At 36.3% G+C, this 16,418-nt stretch overlaps 1 protein-coding gene and 1 long non-coding RNA gene across 2 annotated transcripts in view; one reads left to right on the top strand and one right to left on the bottom strand.

Annotated features, from left to right (window-relative positions):
* LOC146400417 (uncharacterized) overlaps window positions 1-16,418 on the top strand; it is a 467,787-nt gene that overhangs the window by 255,293 nt on the left and 196,076 nt on the right. The gene's annotated exons all lie outside the window — the stretch shown is intronic.
* The window catches only part of LOC146400418 (uncharacterized), a 325,122-nt gene continuing 318,342 nt past the window's right edge, over window positions 9,639-16,418 (bottom strand). The window contains exon 5 of the transcript XR_014812374.1: window positions 9,639-12,772. The gene's annotated coding sequence lies outside the window, so the exon portion shown is untranslated. The remainder of the gene's footprint in view (window positions 12,773-16,418) is intronic.

Consider the following 16,418-nt stretch of genomic DNA (forward strand, 5'->3'; position numbering starts at 1 on the left):
AAAGAGAATTGATTTTTTTGTAAGACAAAGTCACTAATTGCAAACTGATAAATTCTTCAAACCAGTTTCATTTAAAAGATGTTTTAAAATAAAGTCCTTTCTATGTATTACAAATCACTGTGTGATTTCATTCCTGCTACCATTTCTTCCTCCCCATATCTTTTTACCTTGCGTGTCTGCTCTTCCTTCTGCTTGCAGGGCTTTTTGTCCATCTATTTACATGGCTACTCTCCCCTCTGCCCCCATCAATCTTCATCTCAAAGATAGACAGATGCTTGCTGATTATCTGCCTTCCAATTCCTAACACACTCATTCTAGAATCTAAGCCTCTAAGGGCAAATATCTTGTCTATTTTACTCACTACCTTATCTTTAGCACTTAGAACAGTGTCTGTCATAGGATAGGTGGTCATAAATGTTGAATAAATGGGTGAAATAATTTAATATTTCTATTGACCTTTGCTTGTAATTACAATATTATGCAATTAGGTTAAAATAAAATCCATCAGTTTCCAGGAGTTTTCAAACAGGGCATTTTAGCAAAACAAAAATGATGAAAAAAAAGATTTTGCAATAATATAACAACATTGACGTGTACAATTGGGCTAGCAAAGCCAGCCCTCTAAAATAATCACTAGACAGATAACATCTTTCCAGTAAACAAACAAACTTGGCTTTGATTATGCAAGAGCTTTTAAAGTTATCGTGAAAAAATTCCAGTGTTTTAAAATATCGGCAGCAGAGAAAACATAATTTTATGCTTGTGGATATCTCAACCTAATCCTTCTTTTTCAGCTTTAGTTTCCTAAGGATTTTAGCATTTCTCTAAAATACTAAATTTCTGTTTGTCATAAACACTAACTCAAATATTCAGTCTCACAACTTTGACGTCTCTAACTTTCTGGTCTTAACCTCTCTTCCCTATTAAATTGGCCATCGACTCATGTATATCTCATTGTGGTAGAAATTACTAATTGCATAATCTGATACACATTAAAAACTCCAATTTTAGTTTCTGCCTGCATTAATGGGACTATATAGCTCAGCTTTCCCTGCAGCTAAGGGTGGCCACACGACCAAGTTCACACCAGAGGAGATGTCACTGGAAGTTTTGAATGGCTCTCATGAAGGCCACTTTAAGGGAGCTCACTCAGAGAAGAGGACGTCCTTTTTTGTATTTCTACTTTCTTATCTAGGTCTACAATGAGGATGTTATGATGGAGATCCAGTCACCATTTTGGAGAATATGGAAATAGGGGCCATACAAAAATGGTAGTATGGAAAGTTTGGATCTTCTGAAGACTCTTTGAGGTTACTATCTTAGTTCTTGGGTGTTACTAATCTTCTTTATTTTTTTGTTAATAGCCACACCTGTGGCCTATGAAAGTTCCTGGGCTAAGTATTTAACTGGAGCTGCAGCTGCTGGCCTATGCCATAGCTACGGCAATGTGGGATCCTTAACCCACTGAGTGAGGCCAGGGATTGAACCCACACCCTCCTGGATACTAGTTGGTTTCTTAACCTGCTGAACCACAGTTGGGAACTCCTAATGTTCTTCTCTTAAATGAGAGACAGATGAACTTCTATCATGGGTAAGCCACCCTGATTTTAGATTGCCTGTTACACTCATTTAATTCCAATCCTAACAGATACACACCTCAAAAATAACCCTCTTCACCTATTGCCATCTTTCCACTGGAAAATGATAATAGTTTTCTAGTTTGTCTCCCTGTATTCAGTTTTTTCCTATAGGTACTGCCAGGCTGATTTTTTCTTAATCTTGATTCCAGAAGTGCTGTCAGCACAAAAGCCTTCAATAGCTTACTTTTGCCAGTGTAATGACACCATCTGCCTTTGTCTACACTTAATATTTTCTATATGGTTGGATCAACCTACCTTTCTACCTTGCCTTCTCCATTCCTTCTATTTGCCCTACATTGTAACTACAGTGAACTATACCTTTATTCCACCTGATGGTCAACCACCTGACAATTGATGTCATATCCATAGACTTTCTGACCAACTTTTACCATGGCCCTTCTTCCCTCTGTTATCTGTATTTTTCCTGTAGTACTTGTCACATTCTATGTCATGTTTTAGTGATTGGAGTACATTTCTTTTGAAAGTAGTAGTTCTATCTTTTTTAGTTTTAGACATGCCATAGATTTTTTTTTTTTTTCAACTTCAAGATGGTGGTATACTTGGTTATGGGATTTTCTTTCTTTTTTTAATTGTTATTTCCCCAAAACAGTTTTTTTCCCTACTGTACAGCATGGTGACCCAGTTACACATACATGTACTACTGAGTGAAGTAAGTCAGAAAGAGAAAGACAAATACCATATGATAGCACATATCTGGACTATAATATACAGCACAGAGGAACCTTTCCACAGAAAAGAAAATCATGGACTTGGAGAATAGACTTGTGGTTGCCAAGGGGGAGGGGGAGGGAGTGGGATGGATTGGGAGCTTGGGGTTAATAGATGCAAACTATTGCCTTTGGAATAGGTTGGCAATGAGATCCTGCTCTGTAGCACTGGGAACCATGTCTAGTCACTTATGATGGAGCAAATGTGAGAAAATAGAATGTGTACATGTATGTGTAACTGGGTCACCATAGATTTTTACACATGAGCGCTCAAGAAGTCATTATGAAATAAGTGGACAGATGGATCAATAGATGCATACTGGCCATGTATCTTTTCCAGTTCCTAACTTCATTTTATACACTGATTCCAACAGTTGTAAATATATTCTTCTTAAAGTTACAGTAGAATCTTTGGTTCTTTTGTCATTATTTGTCCTGACTCTAATCCACTGTGATTCCTAAATAATTTCTTGAGATAAAGAGTAATTGAGTGTTTATGAAGTTTACTTTTCATCTCTTTGTGGAAAAACCCCATTACACTGAAAAGAATATGTGCTAATACAGGCTGTCTGCTTGCTTCTACTGAGAGAAGAAAGATGAGGTGGTGAGAAGAATGGGAAAATTGAGACATGTATATGATTTTCCAAAGACCACTATGGATTCCTCATACTTTTGATTTGTTACCTAGAAGATAAAGGTTGTTTTTTTTTTTCTTTTTACTTGAGTAAGAAATGGGGCATTTCTTCAGCTTATTGAAGGGTTTGTTTCCCCACTTGCATAGTTTTATCTGTATGATTTACCTGTAACTTCAATATTTCTAGCAACTAGTACTTACATGACACATTACATACAATCAAAAGTATCCAAGCTCATCTGGTCTTGAGAATAATATGGTGAGATAAAGAAGGAGGAAATTTATATCTGTATTTAAGAAAGAGAAAAGTAGAGCTCTGAGAGGTTGTGAAATATCTTAAGTCACGTACATACAAGTGACAGAGGACACAAGGTATTTTGGTTTCTAGTCTTGTGCCTTTCTTTGCATTTTATCTTATTATTCAAGTCATTCTTTCTTTTTCTTTTCTATTTTCAAAAGACGTGGTCATATAACTAATCTTTAAAATGATCAGACTTAGGCATATCAATTACATCTGTTTATACGTATAACAGTAAACGAATTAAATATCTTGCTTTTTTTTCTTTTTCTTTTTGAACCCTATCTTTTTCCACCACTTTCTGTCTCTGGCTCCAGGCACCATGTTCTCTTACATGGACCACTGCAAAAGCTACCCTGCCCGCCTCTGTTTCTGCTCCTTCCCCATTAAAGTCCATCCTCTAGACAGCAGTGTTCATTATAAATAACTCATTATAAAGTAGATTATTTAAAATAATTCTCTAGGCAGAACGATCATTTTAAATAAGTCACGTGATGTCATTCCTTTGGTTAAAACTTCCCCATGGTTTAAGGAACACCCAGTTAAATTTGAGTGTCAGATAAACAGCACATAATTTAGAAGTAAGTATGTCCCAGATATTGTCTGTAGCATACTTGTAATACAATTGAATAATTTACTAAATTGTTCAGGTAATTTTTTAGTGAAACTATGTCCCAAATTTTGCATAGGACATGCTTATATTTAATCATTCATTGTCTATCTGAAATTGATATTTAAATGGGTGTCCTTTGATTTGCTGATTCTGGCAATTTCACATGGGTTCCCATTCTCTAAGAATATGGAAGACTCCTGACTATGGTCTATAAGCTCCTATGTGGAAGGCCACCCTAACCTTCCTAACTGGGTCTCTTATTACTCTCTCCTTCACTCTGCTTATTGTTTCCTAACAGATCAGATGCTTCTGCTTTAGAGCCTTTGTTTCGACTGCTCCTTCTGCCTAGAAGCCACCCATCTCACCCTATTTACTACTGCAAACCACCTCCCCAGAGCACTCCAGACCCCTTACTCTGTTCTAGTTGCTTTTCTGTAGTGCGCATCTCCTTCTGGCATCTATGTTTATTGGGTTTATTGTTTATTGTCTTTCTTTCCTCACTTGAAAGAGAGCTTTACAAATGCAGGGATCTCTGTTTACTTTTGGGCTCCTATACCTGACACACAGAAAGCTTTCACTTAAGATTTGTCAAATAAATTAGTGATAAAATATAGGCATGCAAGATATGCAAATGAAAAGTTTCATAACAATTTTGTATGCAATAGGGAGATGAAGGAACATAATCGTGGATCAAAAGTAAAAGCTAAGATATCATATTCTGTTGGTAGCCTATTCTTAAACTTATTTGTGGGAAGATATGTTCTTTTGCAAGATAAATGCTACCTAAATTTTTTTCCATTAAATGTGATAAATACCATTTTGGATACTGCTATTGCCTAAGTGCATCATTCTTTTGTTACAATGTTATTCTCTGTTGGCTTTTTAGAACTGGAGTGTTTCTTATGGCTCTGTTGATGTCAGTAAAATAACAAAAATGCTCAAATGAAGAAAAGAGGAAAATGAACTTGTTTGACATTTCCACTGTAATATCCTATTTAGAAGGGTCAACATTATTTTTCTGGGCAAGCATAGCAGAACAATCTGTACTAAATGTTGCAGCTTTCACAAAGCCCACTCTGTTTGTGTTTAAATATATTCGTACCCAGTAAAATATTATCTTATTCATGTCCTAGATTTTTAGGTGTCAGCCTTAAAGATTAGACAAGTTTATTTTAAAAGCTTGCAAAGGAAATTAAAGTTTTCGTAGTGGTGATGAGGCAGAGAGGGAAAGAAAAGAATAATACATAACTGGTCTATTTCTTAAAGAACGAGGCTAGATTGTTTTATCTCTTAGACAGATAGATCATACATTTACTAAAGGTCAGCCTGTTATTAGGGTAAATTGAGGTGTTCAAAAATAACTTCTATATATCCTTTATCAGTTCCTTCTTGTAATTATCAGATACAGATATACAGGCCATTGCTAAAATATACTTTATTTTTACAAGTATGCAAAATAGGTTGATGAAACAAGGCTGATTGAGAAAATGAAAGAAAAGAAAAAATGTTTCTATGGGTGTTTTTACTCTCTGTTTTCTAAACTTGGGGTGACATTTTAATTTTACTTTTGTAGTTAAAATAGTCATGTAATATAAAAATGAGAGCTATGGGAGAATGCAACAGAGGCTGTGGTACATGGCCATTAGAGCTCAAAGATTCATCTGGCGTGAGACAATAATATACTTCCATAGAAAGAGTCCACAATTGCTGCTCTTTCTGAAAAAAGTCATGGAAGGCCAGCTTTAGAGATGATAGGGGAGAAAAAATCACTTTCAAACCTAACCAAGTCAATCAAGTCCTTTTATTTCTCTTTTAAAAGGAGCACAAATCAAGTTTTTAAAATCTATAGATGTGACTTCATATTCTCATACTAAGTAAGTCAGAAAGAGAAAGACAAATACCATGTGATATCACTTATATGTGAAATCTAAAATATGGCACGAATGAACTTATCTACAAAACAGAAACAGACTCAGAAACATAGAGAACAGACTTGTGGTTGCCAATGGGGCAAGGGAGGAAGTAGGATGGACTGGGAGCTTGGGATGAGTAGATGCAACTATTATATCTAGAATGGATAAGCAATGAGGCCCTACTGTGCAACACAGGGAACTATTCCAATCTCTTGAGACAGAGCATGATGGAAGGTAGTAGGAGAAAAAGAAATGTGTGTGTGTGTATATATATATATGTGTGTGTGTGTATGACCAGGTCACTATATTATACTGCAGAAATTGGTGCAACACTGTAAATTAACTATACTTTAAGAAAAATAAAATATGAAAAAACAGCAAAAACTCAAAATTATCTACAGTGGCCAAACTTGGGTTAATATAAAGAGAATCAGTAACAAGAATCCTAATATAGGAGTTCCCGTCGTGGCGCAGTGGTTAATGAATCCGACTAGGAACCATGAGGTTGGGGGTTCGGTCCCTGCCCTTGCTCAGTGGGTTAACGATCCGGCGTTGCCGTGAGCTGTGGTGTAGGTTGCAGACGCGGCTCGGATCCCGCGTTGCTGTGGCTCTGGCATAGGCCGGTGGCTACAGCTCCGATTGGACCCCTAGCCTGGGAACCTCCATATGCCGCGGGAGCGGCCCAAGAAATAGCAACAACAACAACAACAACAAAAGACAAAAAAAAAAGAATCCTAATATAAAAGCATGGTCATGATATATATCTAAATCTCTATTTCTAGATGAATCTTTTTTTCTTTTCCAGGAAAATTACCTGTTTTTTTTTGTTTTTGTTTTTGTTTTTTTTGATCCAGGGCAAAATAAACCTCATAATCTTGAAATTGGGGTAGTGGTAACCACAGTTATTTAAAAGTAATGTTTCACTATGAATGAAGCACCTTTACATGGGAAAAATCAACCCTTAGTTACTTCACTAGAAATGAAGGCCTTGAACTAGACTTCTATGTTAACTCTTCCTCTTACAAGACCATTTCTTTATATCATGGCCTTTCTTTTGTTGTGTCTACAATGCAAAATCCAACTGGTAGCAGAGACAGATTAGATTTTCAAATAATTCAGGTTTGGGAAAATTTTTTTGAATATTAGAAATAGTGAAGTTTCAAAACTATAAATACAAAGTACTTGAGGGGTATGCTGTAAATGCATCTTTTTTTAGGAAAAATTAAAATATAATTTGCAAGTTCAGACTACTTTTTACAAAAGAAAAGATATAGAAAAATGGAAAATATCATGTTTTTAATAAAAAGGATAATTACATACTTAGCAACAACTACAGGGATTTCATGCTCTTACATCTACACACACACAGAGTTAGGCAGGCAATGAAGAGAAACATAAACAGACACATGAGCTCAAATTATCTATCCCAAATTCTAAAATATAATGCCTTCATTCTGTTTTCAAAATAATTTTATTCACCCAAAATATTTTCAGCTATATTTTAGTAATAAGTTTTATCCAGAATGGCATGTTGGAATTGTTAGACAAATATGCTATTACAATCAAATAATGTTTCTTTAGTTTCTGTATCACCACCTCTTGCCTCCTTGACTTTGGGAAACTACTTTTTGATTATAATCCTCTTTTTAAATTGTATCTATGTCTGCTAAGATTTTTTTAAATTGAAGTATAGTCGATTTATAATATTGTGTAAGATTTCAGGTATCCAGCATAGTGATTCGGTTTTTTGGTTTCCGGATCCTTAACCCACTAAGTGAGGCCAGGAATCGAAACCTCAACCTCATGGTTCCTATTCAGATTCATTTCCATTGCACCACAATGGGAACTCCAGTGATTCAGTATTTTTGTAGATTATAATCCATTATAGATTATTACAAATTCCCTGTGCTACACAGTATATCCCTCTTGCTTACCTGTTTTATATGTAGTAGTTAATATCTGCATACATCTTTTTATGTAATTGTTAATATCTGTTAGTATCTCTACTCCTAATTTGTCCCTTCCCACTTTCCTGTCCTCTTTGGTAACTACAGTTTATTTTCTGTATCTATGAGTGTTTCTATTTTGCACATACATTCATTTGCATTATTTTTTAGATTCCATATATGTGATACCATGAGGTATTTGTCTCTGTCTGATTATTTAACTATGAATAATATTCTCTAGATCCATCTATGTTTCAGGAAATGGCAGTATTTCATTCTTTTTTATGGCTAATATCCATTGTCTATATATACCACATATTCTAAATCCAGTCATTTCTTGATGGGCGCTTGGGATGCTTCCATGGATTAGCTATCATAAATAGTGCTGCTGTGAACATCGGGATATGTACGCTTTTTTTTTTTTTTTTTTCCTTTTCTTTTTAGGACTGCAATCAGGGCATATGGGTGTTCCCAGGCTAGGGGTCTAATCGGAGCTACAGCTGCTGGCCTACAACACAGCCACAGCAATGCCAGATCCAAGCCATGTCTGCTTCCTACACCACAGCTCACAGCAACTCAGGATCCTTAACCCACTGAGTGACGCCAGGGATCGAAGCTGCAATCTCATGTGTCCTAGTCAGATTCATTTCCACTGCACCACAACTGGAACTTCCACTATTTGAATTAGTGTTTTCATTTAGATTTTGATATAGACTTTGCAGCACATCATACTGCTTTGACATCTATATAGCGTATTAGCACAAGAGCCCTTTGCTGGTGCGAAATCTGCTCTTTAAATTAATGGTTAGTTTGAAGACTGCTGAGAAATCAACTGAAATTTATCCTATGTCTATGTTATAGGATATGTTAATATGGTGCCCTTAAAGGATATTATAATATATACAGTTTGGAGGCAAAATGAATATGCACAAAATAAGAAAGAAACAATTAAGAGCTGAACTTGTGACATTGATTCAAATTGTGAGAAAAATTCATAGAAAGAAAAGAGATGAGATGATTAGCTATAGCCATCAAAGGAGCCTTTATAGATAATAGAAGATTTTAGTTGTCTTGAAGAAGTTGAAGAGGTCTTGAAGAATGAAGAAGTTTTAATAAATGAGAGATAATTAAAAGGGGTATTTAGGACAGAAATAATGATTCAGTGATGAGATAATGATCTGGAAGTAAAAAGAAACTGATATTGGCAGAAAGAAGATAAATGAGGAAAATTTGTTTTCTCAAGCTTTCTTTAGAAATTTCAAACAACTTTCACCAGAAATCCACTGGAAGAAAGGCCGATAAATATGTGAATTAAAATGTGATATTATATATGATTTTGTTCTCTTTTCTGTCTTGAGACCCAAACCACAGATGAGGTGGTAAAAGAAAGTGGGGATATGTTCAGGTCATAATTTGGCTTAGTAGTGTTGGGTAGGGGTGTTGGAGGAGATTGTGGTCTCACAATAAAAGTGCATAAACACTCCTACTACATTGCCTTAGAAACAGATCAGTTCTTATCACACATGACACTTTTGGAGGTCACATAATTTTTTTTTTCCCACAACACGGACTGCTGTTTGCCTGCTTCAGGTACAGTGGTCATTATCTCGTGACAAGAGTCATGCTCACAGCACTTTCTTTGTTCTCATTGATTGTTTGACCTCTCCCCTCTCAACTGCTGTAGGAGGTAGGTTCTACCACTAACTTACATTTCAGAGGAGCGAGAGAAAGCAAAGCGGGGTGAGCTCAGCTCTGCACCCAAGCTTACAGCTAATAAACAGATCCCAGATTCAAACCCAGAGACCAAAAGCTTTTATTGAGCATTGGCAAATTCATTGTTTCATAGGCATATTTACATGGCCATTCTTTTTTTTTTTTTGTCTTCTTGCTATTTCTTTGGGCTGCTCCTGCAGCGTAAGGAGATTCCCAGGTTAGGGGTCGAATCAGAGCTGTAGCCGCCGGCCTAAGCCAGAGCCACAGCAACGCGGGATCCGAGCCACGTCTGCAACCTACACCACAGCTCATGGCAATGCAGGATCGTTAACCCACTGAGCAAGGGCAGGGACCGAACTCGCAACCTCATGGTTCCTAGTCGGATTCGTTAACCACTGCGCCACAACGGGAACTCCTACATGGCCATTCTTCATAAACCTTATAAATGTGGCCCATATTTATAATGCCTGTCTATATGTGCTACCATAGATGTGAAATTTTTGACCCTAACATCATCTTTGAAAATGTTAAATGGAGAATTCTGTTAACTTACATTTTATGAATTGGCATATTTATTACTGCAAGAAATGTGATTTTCAGCATAGTGTAAAGATCTTTCCAGGGCATATGTCTTTTTTTTTTTTTTTTCTTCTTCTAGTTCCATTTTGTTTTAAAGCACATTTTAAATTAGTTTTCTCATTTAAGAAAAGTTGCCTAATTGAAAAAAAAAAATCCACACAGTTGGAAGAATGCCTTGTTCAGGTTTTCTACTTTATCAAAGCATGGGTTTTTTCTCAGGCACAGTTTTTAAAACAAATAGAAAGAAGGTCCACGTTAGTGGTTATAAAATACTTCATCTTAGAGTTCTAGAAAATCAAATGAAAACTTATCAAAGGACCGAATCTATAAAACAGGTAAACTATAATAGTTTAGACTGAATGGATACTCTTTGCCTGGTGCAGGGCTAAGTGCTTTACATACATTTACATTTCTTGTCTAAAATAACTTTCAGGAACCACTGCGATAGAAATGTTATCATCGGTATTTTTCCTATGAGGAAATGGCCTTAAATCCTACAGCCACTAAGTGGCAAAGCCCGGACATGGACTCAAATTCATTTGAGTTAAAAGCCTGCACTTATCACTGCTGTCTGAGTTTCTCTCCCATAACTAAGGGACTCCTCTGGATTAGACTGAAATTGAGAGTCAGGAGATGAATGCCTGCTGTGACCTTCTCTCACAAGAGGCATTTTGCCATCCTTGGGAGAACCCTAAAGAGTACACGGAGCACAGTTTGAAAATCATGAGTTTAGTTAACTTGTGTTATGCAATGGTCTGATGTTCTCTTAGACAGCTGCTATTTACTTCTAAATATTTTTGCTCTTTTTCTAAATATAACTTCGATATTAATAAGAAAATATAATTAAAAAGTAAAAAAGAAAATACAAACCTAACCTTAATTTAGAAGTGTTTTTTAAAATTACTATAAAATTATTATTTATTGAAATACAGATTGTTTTTACTAATCATGCTAGAATAATATTAGCGATGGGTTTGTTAAAACTCAGAATGTACAATCCCATTCAAATAACATTGAAGATTTAGTTTGGTCCCTTAAATAATTGATTAAAATAATTGATTAAAAGGCTAGGATGTATATGAAATGTGATATGGCACTGGAACAACTCAACATCATAATTTTATTTGTAAAGATGTTTTGTTGGGAAATGGCTTTAAATAAAATTTGAGATGTCCAGAAACCATTTTCTCTCTGCCTTTCCCCTCCCATCTCCAGATACAGATGCTGTTGCAGGGTGGCAGGGAAGCATCCACACTTCTTGGAATCCACTTCCCTTTTTTCTTTTTGGCAGAGGGATCAGGATTTCTCCCTGCTATACTATAACTAATTAATAGCAATTAGTTATTACTATTGCCCAGAGCAGGTGTCTTAACAGTCAGGAAAATATACAGATATAAAGTTCAGGACTCTTGGATGGAGTGAAAGAGAGGAGTTTAAACATGGCTGAGAGTAAAGGTAGAGAGAGAGAGAGGGAACTTTGTTGCCTTGTCCTTTTGGCAACACTGTCCTTAACAGTATAATGCCAGTAACATACATACATTTAAATTTGATAGTGGCCACAATAAGGAAAAGTAAAGAAACGAGATATTAATTCTAATAATACATTTGGTTAACCCCATATGCCCCAAACATTCTAATATGTAATCAATTATAAAATCATTATGCTTTCTTTTTTTCATTATCGTATGATGTTTTTCACAGTAAATCTTCAAAATATATTTATACTAAGAGCATAAACATTTGCTACAATTTGGACACTAATTTTTCAGTGGTTAAAGTACATTTATAATTAGGTTTAAAGGAAAAGATATTATTCTATACCATTTTAGTTCCTAAATGCAAATTCAAACAAATTAAAAATTTAGACACTGTGTTGCAGTAACTTCTGGTAGTGCTAATAAGCATATCTGGCAGGTGGCTCCAGCAGGGCTGTAGGGCTTAAGTCTCCCGGATTTACCTATATCTCCCATAAAGCTTTTACTAGGGAATCCTTGTTTGAGAGGATTTCTTAGGGATTTTTCAAGCCATGAGTATATAGACTTGTTTTTATTTTGTCAAAATGGAGGAATAGAAAGTGGTAGGAACTGATGAATCTACACTTGAATATAACCCTTTGGAGAAGGATGCATATTAGGTCATGGATGGCTTGGCGGGCCACTCCTTAATTATAAAGCATCTTCTATTAAGATATCAGAATGCATGGAAGATGATTTAAGACGTACTACAAAACAGATTATTTCAATTATTTCACAATAAAAGATAATTAGAATTTTTATAGTTTACCTGGAGCCTTCATGAAATGTTAGGCCAGTGTGGAGCACAGTGGGGACTTGGATGGTCTATGAACATCTATTTGATGACTGAGTAAGACATATGGTGGCCAGAACAGTGTGACACATGAAGCAGATATGTGCACTTAAGTAGAGCAAAAATAAACTGTAAATGTAAACTTCAACTTCCTGGAAATTTGAGCCCAGGGCTTATTTTGCACTCTGGCTGTTTTTGTGGCTGATGAAGACAATGCAATAGATTGTAATGAGACAGATAAAATTCTGTCCGCAGTGCAAACACCTATTCAATAAATGTCCGGAAAGATGAGGTGCAAAGCCAAGATGTGCCAGGTCACCAGCTTCCAAGGGGTCTGATGGATGTTGCCATGTGAACAGCACTCTGTCAGAATATACTTGGCTGAGGACAGTGACTCTTTCCTGCAAATAAGACACAAAGCTTAGTGATACGTTTTGGAGCTAACCCCAAATAAGACTACTGAAGAGAACTTGTACTGCTAAATGTTTTGTTAATGGGTGTCAAGGTGGATTTGATGAATTTGAGAGTGTTTTAGTGCACACCTGCAGCAGATGGCCTGTGCTTCTCAGCTGCTCTTATGATTTAGCCACAAGTATTTTAAATCCCAGCTGTCAGCCCATAAGCACTGACCGTGAATGTTAAGATTCACAAGCGGCATTGCCAGTGGCAAGAACACACTTGCTGGGGTCATCCTGTTGTGGGAAATATGACTCAGCTGACATTTTTCTCTGGGTTACTTAAAGATGCCAGAAGAAATTGTAAAAAGAAGGCAACTTTATCTATTTCATGATCCTACCAGAACCCATGTATAGCTCTCTCCTTCTGAGATAAGAACTTTTGCAAAATGAATCAATAGAACACTTTGGCACAGTCACTAAAGTAATCCTGATTTCAATCCTTTATATTGGCATAGGACGTTGCCAGTCACAAAATATTTTCACATCCATCATTTCATTTATTACTAAAATATCCATGAGGAGTAATTATGGAAAAAATATTATTTCTATTTTAATAATTGAAAAAAAATTGAGGCTCAGAGAGGAATAAGACAATGTTTGTGCATGTGTAATTTGATGAGGTCCAAAATGGCATCTTGGAGAGTTCCCATCATGGCTCAGTGGTAACAAATCTGATAGGATCCATAGGATGCTGGTTCAGTCCCTAGCCTCACTTAATGGGTTAAGGATCCAGCATTGCCATGAGCTGTGGTGTAGGTCGCAGATCCTGTGTTGCTATGGCTGTGGCTTAGGCCAGCAGCTACAGTTCTTATTTGACCCCTAGCCTGGGAACTTCTGCATGCTGCAGGTGAGCCCCCCCCCCCCCAAAAAAAAAAGCAAACAAAAAAAGCTAAAATGGCATCTTGAATAAAATAGTAAGGGAAATCAAACAAAAGTCCATTTCGGGAGAGAGCATAGCACTCAAGAAATGTCTCTTATATGGATATCTAGTGTTTATTTTCTTTAGCTTCAGGCTCCTGCCCTCTTAATATAGCTTGAAATATATGTCATTTATATATAGCTTAAAGGAGATCTCTAAAATGAGCAAGAAAGTACCTCTTCCCACACACAGAAAAGTGGTTCATCCTATTTGAGGCAGAGTTGCTATCAATATCCACTCTTTTCTTATTTGTTAATAATAGAATCCTTGATTTTAAGCTGGCACACAGCCATCCTGAACAGAAGAGTCATTCTCATCTTTCCTTCTACTTAAGTTCTGGCAACAGGGACCTGAATGACTTCTCAAAATTGTCCTTAATGGAAATATACGAATCAGTAAACAAGCCATTCTATTTCTTCCAGACACAGAATAAATTCATATAGATAATTAGGAGTTTACCTAATAATTAGAAGATCAGGGAAAGCAAAAATGAGGAAATTACTAGGGATTGTCTTGGTTGAAGGAACACATTGGATAGTTGTTAAATTTGCTGGAGATAAGCCCAGATTATGAAGACGTGCTGGAGAGCTCCCACCAATTATCTCCATCAGCAGAGCAGAGCAAGTTGTTCAGAGGGCTCACTGGGCACAGCTGTGAGTTACACACCTGATAACATCTCTGGCAAACATTTCCTCCAGAGGTTATATCTTTCCCTCTTTCAGCCTCTGAAGTGAGTGCCTCTCATTAGAAAATTCTAACCTTGAACCATTGGGAAAAGGATTTTAGGAACATTTCTGATTTCTCTTTGGTCTTGCAAAAAAACCTTAGGATGAAGTTGTGATAGTACTGATGTGTTAATGGACAGTCCAACACAGCCCACCTCTTTGCTCAACACAGCATCCATAAATGGCATTTAACTCAACATCCAAATATACAATAGCAATGCCACACCTGCTTAGCCTAATGCAACTTCTCTTAAGTAAATGAGACTTTGCAGAGTCTCATATGTCATTTATATAACTCCAGTTATGTTCATTGTTTTTTTAGCTCATTCACTTTCACTGTGATGATGCTATAACTTAAATACTGAATTACAAATTAGCTATTATTAATACTCATAATATCAATGGAGAGGGAATATGACAAAAATCTGATCAGTTTCTATATATAAAATCTATTATATATGTATAAATATGTTCATGTCACTGTCAAAAGTAAAATACGCATGGTTGCTAGCCTATGTGTAGTTATACAGCTGTAGTTTACATCCAGAACTTCTTTTTTTAACTGTTGTTTCCTTTGCCATTTGATATTACATCAGCTGGTTTTGATTTTGTACTGCGCAGGATCTAAACCTTATCTATTCAAATGTCTGTGGCATATGTTATACTGTATATATTGCATTGCCATAGCTTTTTATTCTTTTTTTTTTTTTTTTTTTTTTTTTTTTTTTTTTTTTTTTTTTTTTTTGCTTTTTAGGGTTGCACCCATGGCATATGCAAGTTCCCAGCAGACTAGGTGTCTAATTGGAGCTGCAGCTGCCAGCCTACACCACATCCACAACCAAGCCAGATACAATCCGCATCTGGGATCTACACCAGCTTACAGCAATACTGGATCTTTAACCCACTGAGCAAGGCCAGGGAGCAAACCTGCATCCTTATGGATATTAGTCAGAGTCATTACCACAGAGCCACAATGAGAGCTCCTTTTATTCTTTTTTAACTGCTGAACACAGGAGTGCTAAGGGATACTCTGGATATTATCTTGGGCTCAAGATATATCCATCCATTACCCCATGTGTGGTAGCAACTCTATTTCCTCTGTTTTTTTTATTTTTTATGACTTAATGGATTTTATTACATTTATAGGTGTACAACAATCATCACAAGCAAATTTTGCAGCATTTCCGTCCCAAACCATCAGTGAATCTCCACACCTCCCAACCTGTCTCACTTGGAAACCATGACTTTTTCAAAGTCTGTGAGTCTGTGGTGCAAACAAGTTCATTGTGTCCTTTATTTTTAGATTCCACATGTAAGTGATAGCATTTGATGTTGGTGTCTCATTGTCTGACTGACTTCACTTAGCATGATAATTTCTAAGTCCATCCATGTTGCTGCAAATGCTGTTATTTCTTTCCTTTTAAAGGCTGAGTAATATGCCATTGTGTGTATGTACCACATCTTCTTGATCCATGCCTCTGTCGATGGACATTTAGGTCATTTCCATGTCTTGGCTATTGCAAATTATACTGCAATGAACATTGGAGAACATGTGTTTTTTCAAGTTATGGTTTTCTCTGGATAGATGCCCAGGAGTGGGATAACTGGATCAAATGGTAGTTCTATTTTTAGTTTTCTGAGGAATCTCCATACTGTTTTTCACAGTGATTGTACCAATTTACATTCCCACCAACAGTGCAATAGGGTTACTTTTTCTCCACACCTTCTCCAGCACTTGCTTTTTGTATACTTTTTGATGATGGCCATTCTGGCTGGTATGAGGTGGTTCCTCATGGTGGTTTTGATTTGCATTTCTCTAATGATGAGTGATTTTGAACATCTTCTCATGTGTTTTTTGACCATCTGTATGTCTTCTTTGGAGAATTGTCTGTTTATATCTTCTGCCCATTTTTTGATAGGGTTGTTTGTTTTTTCGGTATTGAGC

The sequence above is a fragment of the Sus scrofa genome, chromosome 8, assembly GCF_054392235.1.
Source record: "Sus scrofa isolate SSC_HxYL_T2T_F1_AM1 chromosome 8, Sscrofa_HxYL_maternal_Yorkshire_Landrace_v2.0, whole genome shotgun sequence".
NCBI lineage: Eukaryota > Metazoa > Chordata > Mammalia > Artiodactyla > Suidae > Sus > Sus scrofa.